Below are 9552 nucleotides of genomic sequence, written 5' to 3' on the forward strand. Positions count from 1 at the left end.
CATAAATAATGTGGAACTGCTAATATAATTTCAACAGACTCTTAGCATCGCTACGAGTGAGAATGTCTCATCGTAGTCAACTCCTTGAACTTGTCGGAAAACATCTTAGCTACAAGTCGAGCTTTCTTAATGGTGACACTTACCATCATTGTCCGTCTTCCCTTTTAAAATCCATCTGTACCCAACAGCCTTACGACCATCAAGTATTTCTTCCGAAGTCTACACTTTGTTTTATACATGGATCCTCTCTCGGATTTTATGGCCTCGAGCCATTTATCGGAATCCGGGCCCACCATCGCTTCTCCACAGCTCATAGGTTCATTGTTGTCTAGCAACATGAACTCCAAGACAGGATTACCGTACCACTCCGAAGCAGTAACGCGTCCTTGTCGACCTACGAAGTTTGGTAGTGACTTGACCCGAAGTTTCATGATCACTATCATAATCTTCCACTTCAACTGGTGTAGGCGCCACAGGAACAACTTCCTATGCCCTTCTACAGATTGGTTGAAGTGATGGTTCAATAACCTCATCAAGTCTCCACCATCCTCCCACTCAATTCTTTCAAGAGAAACTTTTCCTCGAGAAAGGGCCCGTTTCTAGAAACAATCACTTCTGCTTCCGGATCTGAAATAGGAGGTATACCCAATTGTTTGGGTGTCCTATGAAGATGCATTTATCCGCTTTGGGTTTGAGCTTATCCGGCTAAAACTTTTCCACATAAGCGTCGCAGCCCCAAACTTTTAAGAAATGACAGCTTAGGTTTCTCTAAACCATAGTTCATACGCTGTCATCTCAAAGGAATTACGTGGTGCCCTATTTGAAGTGAATGCGGTTGTCTCTAATGCCTAACCCTTAAACGATAGTGGTAATTTGATAAGAGACATCATGGTATGCACCATATCCAATAGGGTGCAGCTATGATGTTCGGACACACCATCACACTATGGTGTTCCATGCGGTATTAGTTGTGAAACAATTTCCACAATGTCTTAATTGTATACCAAACTCATAACTCAGATACTCATTTCTATGATCATATCATAGACATTTTATCCTCTTGTCACAAAGATCTTCAACTTCACTCTGAAATTACTTGAACCTTTCAATAATTCAGACTTGTGTTTCATCAAGTAAATATACTCAGCATCTACTCAAATCATCTGTGAAGTAAGAACATAATGATATCCACTGCGTGCCTCAGCACTCATTGGACTGCACACATCAAAATGTATTACTTCCAACAAGTTGCTTTCTTGTTCCATCTTACTGAAAACGAGGCTTTTCAGTCATCTTGCCCATGTGGTATGATTTGCATGTCTCAAGTGATTCAAAATCAAGTGAGTCCAAATGATCCATCTGCATGGAGTTTCTTCATGCGTACATACCAATAGACATGGTTCGCATGTCTCAAACTTTTTCAAAAAACAAGTGAGTCCAAAAGATCCATCAACATGGAGCTTCTTCATGCATTTTATACCAATATGACTCAAATGGCAGTGCCACAAGTAGGTGGTACTATCATTACTATCTTATATCTTTTGGCATGAACATGTGTATCACTACGATCAAGATTCAATAAACCATTCATTTTAGGTGCAAGACCATTAAAGGTATTATTCAAATAAACAGAGGAACCATTATTCTCCTTAAATGAACAACCGTATTGCGATAAACATAATCCAATCATGTCTATGCTCAACGCAAACACCAAATAACAATTACTTAGGTTTAACACCAATCCCGATGGTAGAGGGAGCGTGCGATGTTTGATAACATCAACCTTGGAAATACTTCCAACACATATCGTCACCTCGCCTTCAGCTAGTCTCCGTTTATTCCGTAGACTTTTATTTCGAGTTACTAACACTTAGCAACTGAACCGGTATCTATTACCCTAGTGCTACTAGGAGTACTAGTAAAGTACACATTAATATAATGTATATCCAATATACTTCTGTTGTCCTTACCAGCCTTCTCATCTACCAAGTATCTAGGGTAGTTCTGCTTCAGTGACCGTTCCCCTCATTACAGAAGCACTTATTCTCAGGTTTGGGTTCAAACTTTGGGTTTCTTCACTAGAGCAGCAACTGGTTTGCCATTTCATGAAGTATCCCTTCTTGCCCTTGCCCTTCTCGAAACAAGTGGTTTCACTAACCATCAACAATTGATGCTCCTTCTTGATTTCTACTTACGTAGTGTCAAACATCGTGAATAGCTCAAGGATCATCATATCTATCCCTGATATGTTATAGTTCATCATGAAGCTCTAGTAGCTTGGTGGCAGTGACTTTGGAGAACCATCACTATCTCTTACGGAAGATTAACTCCCACTCGATTCAAGTGATTGTAGTACTCAGACAATCTGAGAACATGCTCAACGATTGAGCTTTTCTCCCTTAGTTTGCAGGCTTAAGAAACTCGTCAGAGGTCTCATACCTCTTGACATGGGCACGAGCCTAAAATCCCAATTTCAGACCTTTGAACATCTCTTATGTTCCGTGACGTTTCAAAATCGTCTTCGGCGCCTCAATTCTAAACCGTTTAACATTACTGAACTATCACGTAGTCATCAAAATGTGTATGTCAGATGTTCGCAACATCCACAGACGACGTTCGAGGTTCAGCACACCGAGCGGTGCATTAAGGACATAAGCCTTCTGCGTAGCAACGAGGACAATCCTCAGTTTACGGACCTAGTCCGCATAATTGCTACTATCAACTTTCAACTAAATTTTCTCTAGGAACATATCTAAAACAGTAGAACTAAAGCGCAAGTTACGACATAATTTGCGAAGACCTTTTGACTATGCTCATGATAGTTAAGTTCATCTAATTTAATGAACTCCCACTCAGATGGACATCCCTCTAGTCATCTAAGTGATACATGATCCGAGTCAACTAGGCCGTGTCCGATCATCACGTGAGACGGACTAGTCATCATCGGTGAACATCTTCATGTAGATCGTATCTACTATACGACCCATGTTCGACCTTTCGGTCTCTTGTGTTCCGAGGCCATGTCTGTACATGCTAGGCTCGTCAAGTCAACCTAAGTGTTTTGCATGTGTAAATCTGGCTTACACCCGCTGTATGCGAACGTTAGAATCTATCAGACCCGATCATCACGTGGTGCTTGGAAACAACGAACTTTCGCAATGGTGCACAGTTAGGGGGAACACTTTCTTGAAATTTTAGTGAGGGATCATCTTATTTATGCTACCGTCGTTCTAAGCAAATAAGATGTAAACATGACAAACGTCACATGCAAATCATAAAGTGACATGATATGGCCAATATCATCTTGCGCCTTTGATCTCCATCTTTGAGGCACGGCATGATCACCTTCGTCACCGGCATGACACCATGATCTCCATCATCATGATCTCCATCATCGTGTCTTCATGAAGTTGTCTCGCCAACTATTACTTCTACTACTATGGCTAACGGTTAGCAATAAAGTAAAGTAATTACATGGCGTTTTCAATGACACACAGGTCATACAATAAATTAAGACAACTCCTATGGCTCCTGCCGGTTGTCATACTCATCGACATGCAAGTCGTGATTCCTATTACAAGAACATAATCAATCTCATACAACACATATCATTCATCACATTCTTTTGGCCATATCACATCACATAGCATAACCTGCAAAAACAAGTTAGACGTCCTCTAATTGTTGTTGCATGTTTTACGTGGCTGCTATGGGTTTCTAGCAAGAACGTTTCTTACCTACGCAAAAGCCACAACGGTGAAATGCCAATTGCTATTTACCCTTCATAAGGACCCCTTTCATCGAATCCGATCCGACTACAGTGGGAGAGACTGGCACCCGCTAGCCACCTTTATGCAAGAAGTGCATGTCAGTCGGTGGAACCTGTCTCACGTAAGCGTACGTGTAAGGTCGGTCCAGGCCGCTTCATCCCACAATGCCGCCGAATCAAGATAAGACTAGTAACGGTAAGCAAATTGAACAAATCATCGCCCACAACTACTTTGTGTTCTACTCGTGCATAGAATCTACGCATACACCTAGCTCTGATACCACTGTTGGGTAACGTAGCAATAATTCAAAATTTTCTACGCATCACCAAGATCAATCTATGGAGAGACTAGCAACGAGAGAGAGGGGAGTGCATCTTCATACCCTTGAAGATCACGATGCGGAAGCGTTACAAGAACGCGGATGAGGGAGTCGTACTCGCGGCGATTCAAATCGCGGAAGACCCGATCTAACGCCGAACGGACGACACCTCCGTGTTCAACACACGTACAGCCCGGGGACGTCTCCTCCTTCTTGATCCATCAAGGGGAGAGGAGAAGTTGAGGGAGAGCTCCGGCAGCACGATGGCGTGGTGGTGGAGCTTGCAGTTCTCCGATAGGGCTTCGCCAAGCACTACTTAGGAGGAGGTGGAGTTGGAGAGGGGGAGGGCTGCGCCAGGGGCAAGGGGTGAAGCTCCCATGCGCCTCCCCACTATATATAGGGGTGGAGGGGGCTGGTTTCTTGCCCTCCAAGTCCATTGGGCGTTGGCAAAGGTGGGAGGAAAGAAATCCCATCATTTCCTTCCCCACCGATTGTTATCCCCCCTTTTTAGGGATCTTGATCTTATCCCTTCGGGATATGATCTTATTCCTTCTAAGGGGGGATCTTGGTGCGCCTTGACCAGGGGTGTGGGGCCTTGCCCCCACTACCCACGTTCATGTGGGTCCCCCATGCAGGTGGGCCCCACTCCGAACCTTCTAGAACCTTCCCGGTACAATACCGAAAAATCCCGAACATTTTCCGGTGGCCAAAATAGGACTTCCCATATATAAATCTTTACCTCCGGACCATTCCGGAACTCCTCGTGATGTCCGGGATCTCATCCGGGACTCCGAACAACATTCGGTAACTGCACACTAATTCCCATAACAACTCTAGCGTCACCGAACCTTAAGTGTGTAGACCCTACGGGTTCGGGAATCATGCAGACATGACCGAGACAGCTCTCTGGCCAATAACCAACAGCGGGATCTGGATACCCATGTTGGCTCCCACATGTTCCACGATGATCTCATCGGATGAACCACGATGTCAAGGATTCAAGCAATCCCGTATACAATTCCCTTTGTCAATCGGTACGTTACTTGCCCGAGATTCGATCGTCGGTATCCCAATACCTCGTTCAATCTCGTTACCGGCAAGTCACTTTACTCGTTCCGTAATGCATGATCCCGTGACTAACTACTTAGTCACATTGAGCTCATTATGATGATGCATTACCGAGTGGGCCCAGAGATACCTCTCCGTCACACGGAGTGACAAATCCCAGTCTCGATTCGTGCCAACCCAACAGACACTTTCGGAGATACCCATAGTGCACCTTTATAGCCACCCAGTTACGTTGTGACGTTTGGTACACCCAAAGCATTCCTACGGTATCCGGGAGTTGCACAATCTCATGGTCTAAGGAAATGATACTTGACATTAGAAAAGCTTTTAGCAAACGAACTACACGATCTTGTGCTATGCTTAGGATTGGGTCTTGTCCATCACATCATTCTCCTAATGATGTGATCCCTTTATCAATGACATCCAATGTCCATGGTCAGGAAACCATAACCATCTATTGATCAACGAGCTAATCAATTAGAGGCTCACTAGGGACATGTTGTGGTCTATGTATTCATACATGTATTACGGTTTCCAGTTAATACAATTATAACATGAACAATAGACAATTATCATGAACAAGGAAATATAATAATAACCATTTTATTATTGCCTCTAGGGCATATTTCCAACAGGGCGCACCCCCCTGTCTCGTGGGCCCACGGTGGCCCCCCTCCACTTATGCCAGCACCCACACAATCCATCTTCTTCCCAAAAAAATCCCCATCCAGCTCAAGCAGGAGTTCTAGCTCATTTTACTGCGATTCTCGATCTCCTTGCTCAAAGCTCCATTCGCAAAACAACTTTGGGAGATTGTTGCTTGGTATTTGACTCCTCCATTGGTCCAATTAGTTTTTGTTCTAGTGCTTTATTCATAGCATATTTTGCTGCATAGGTGACCATGTTCTTGAGCTTGCATGTCAAATTTATGAGGTCCCAAATAATTCTAATGCATGATATAGGCTCTAGGCACTTGTAGGAGTAGTTGCTACCAATCTTGTTTAGTTTTATTCACGTTTATTTTGAAGTTACTAAAATTTCAGAAATTTTTCAGAAAAAGAAATATGTCTAGGAGAATGTGCCAAGGTGGTTCCTCAGTAAAGAAAGGACCCAGGATTGCTATACGTGAGCAAGATGATGAACTACCGAGGGATGCAGAAGTACGACTTGTGAGTGGCCATCCAATGATTTTATGGTCAAAGCAGGCTTTAAGCAGGAATTTGACGCATATGTGTGTAATGCCGATCTGGAGGACTTCTTACAAGATAAGTGTCCTCAGTACAATCAATTGACTGATTCATTTGTGCGAAGGTTTTAAATATAAATGTACACGTAATTCTCCGAGTGTCTTATTTGATATCTATGATACATCTTATACCATGGACTTAGAGGATTTTACCACTGCTTGCAAACTTCCGCATTGGGGTAATATTAATGATCCCCACAAATCTGAATTTAGAGATTTTCCTGCTAGTATTACTATGGGAGAATCTAGGGACATAGCACAAGCTACCATACGGAGCATTCATTTTCCTGCTATACATTATTTTGCTCTTTTCATTGGTAGATGCATTAACGGTAAAGATGAAGCATGTCATATGTGTGTCCCTGAACTTTGTGTCCTCAAGAGTGCCGTGTTAGGTTACAAAGATTATAACTTGGGGGCAATAGTTGCACGTAGGTTGCATAATAATGGTAGGGCTGGAGATTTATTTGGAGGAATTTATGCGACCCGTGTGGCCAATTATTTTGGTATAGCCCCATGAGAGAGCGATATGATATTGCCTCCTGCTTATTTAGATTATGACGCTATGGTCAAACATCATTTTCTTAGGAGGAATGAACAATTCCTCCAGTATCGACTAATCTTTTACAGACATAGCTCTGTCCATGTTACTCTTCCTGCTCCTTTCCTTTTTGATTACCAGGCAAAAGGAAGATATGTTGTTACCAGGGAGGAAGCAGTTGAACACGAGGGGAGAGCAGAGGCGGCTCGCCAACATGTCGCAACTCAGGAGGCATTTGCTGCTGCATCTTAGTACGACCCCAGTTACAACTACGGATATCAGCCAGGCTACCCTTGGTAGTAGACCAACTTAGGCCAAAAGCTTAAGCTTGGGGGAGTACGTATTTCTAACCGACTTTACATTCATGTTCACACACTATTCTAGTCGTCTGTGCTCATACTCTTTCATTGTACTATCCATGCTAGTTTAATTTCTTTTTCTCGCTTTCTTCTTGTGTGTTTGATAAACCTTAAGAAAAACCAAAAAAATAGTTAGTTTAATTTCCATGCTTGTAGTAGAAATTAAAATGAAAACCCAAAAAGATTTCTCGTTCTTCTTTTTACTTGTTGGGAGCTTTCTCGTGTAAATAGTTTTATTTTCTTTTATTTTCTTTGGGGGTCGAGAGTAGAAGACCATATTAAAAATGATTAGTGGCTCTCATATGCATGATTGTTTATTTAACTTAGAGCCTATATTACTCTGTCTTCTCTCTTGAGTTGAATGCTTGCAGATTCCAGCTTAGTCCAATGCATGTGCACTATTTTTATTATACACATCGTTCGGTCGTGCAAGTGAAAGGCAATAATGACGATATGATGGACTAATTGACATGGGAGAAACTGGTATGAACTCGACCTCTCTTGTTTTTGTAAATATGATGAGTTCATCGTTCCTGATTCAGCTTATTATGGAGTAAACATATTTGAAATGACATTTAGAGATTATAGTTGCTTGTGCCATGCTTGATTAGCTATGAGTTATAATAGTTTACCTTGCGTGCCAACATGCTATTAGAATGATTATGATGCGGTATGATGGGATGGTATCCTCCTTTGAATGAATTGAGTGACTCGACTTGGCACGTGTTCACGCATGTAGTTGAAACAAATCACCATAGCCTTCATTATATTTATGTTCATGGTAGATTATATCCTACTCATGCTTGTACTCGGTGTGAATTAATTTTAATGCATGTTTATGACTGTTGTCGCTCTCTCAGTTGGTTGCTTCCCAGTCTTTTGCTAGCCTTCACCTATACTAAGCAGGAATACTGCTTGTGCATCCAAACTCCTTAAACCCCAAAGTTATTCCAATGAGTCCACTATACCTTCCTATATGCGGTATTTACCTGCCGTTCCAAGTAAATTTGTATGTGCCAAACTCCAAACCTTCAAATGAAATTCTGTTTTGTATGCTCGAGTAGCTCATGTTTCAACTAGCGCTGCCTATACCTTCCATGCTAGGTGGGTTATTCTCAAGAGGAGTGGACTCCGCTCCTCATTCACGAGAAAGGGCCGGTAACCGGGATGCCCAGTCCCATGATCCAAAAAGATCAAAGCAAATGAAAATAATTAAACAAAACTCCCCCAGGGCTGTTGTTAGTTGGAGGCACTCGTTGTTTCGAGCAAGCCATGGATTGATGCTTGTTGGTGGTGGGGGAGTATAAACTTTTACCATTCTGTTTGGGAACTGCCTATAATGCATGTAGTATGGAAGATATCACCATCTCATAGTTGTTGCATTGACAATGAAAGTATGCCGCTCAAAATGTTATTCAGTCCCTGTTTTAAAGCTTTGGCACCTCTACAAATCCCTACTTCCCTCTACGAAGGGCCTATCTATTTACTCTTATGTTGAGTCATCACCCTCTTATTAAAAAGCACCCACTGGAGAGCACACTGTCATTTGCATTCATTATTATTGATTTATATTGGGTATGACTTGACTGGATCTCTTTTACCATGAATTACAATGTCTAGTCAGTCCTTGATCTTTAAAGGTGCTCTACATTTATGTTTTGCGGTCTCAGAAAGGGCTAGCGAGATACCATTTTGTTATATCATGTTATGATTGTTTTGAGAAAGTGTTGTCATCCGAGTTTTATTGTTATGGCTCGCTAGCTGATTATGCCATTGATATGAGTTGAGACCTAGCTGTTATTATGAGTATGGTTAGTTCATAATGTTTGCTAAAACCTGAATGTTGGCTTTGCATGTTTACAACAACAAGAGAAAATAGAGTTTCTAAAAGTTTTTCTTTATCACTTTCAGTTTATCAACTGAATTGCTTGAGGACAAGCAAAGGTTTAAGCTTGGGGGAGTTGATACGTCTCCAATGTATCTACTTTTCCAAACACTTTTGCCCTTGTTTTGGACTCTAACTTGCATGATTTGAATGAAACTAACCCGGACTGACGCTGTTTTCAGCAGAACTGCCATGATGTTGTTTTATGTGTAGAAAACAAAAGTTCTCCAAATGACCTGAAAACCACGGAGACAAGTTTTGGAAAATATAAAAAATATTGGCGAAAGAATCAAGACCAGGGGGCCCACACCCTGTCCATGAGGGTGGGGGCGCGCCCTCCCCCTGGGCGCGCCCCCTGTCTTGT

This window comes from Triticum aestivum, chromosome 1B (assembly GCF_018294505.1).
Source record: "Triticum aestivum cultivar Chinese Spring chromosome 1B, IWGSC CS RefSeq v2.1, whole genome shotgun sequence".
Classification (NCBI taxonomy): Eukaryota; Viridiplantae; Streptophyta; class Magnoliopsida; order Poales; family Poaceae; genus Triticum; species Triticum aestivum.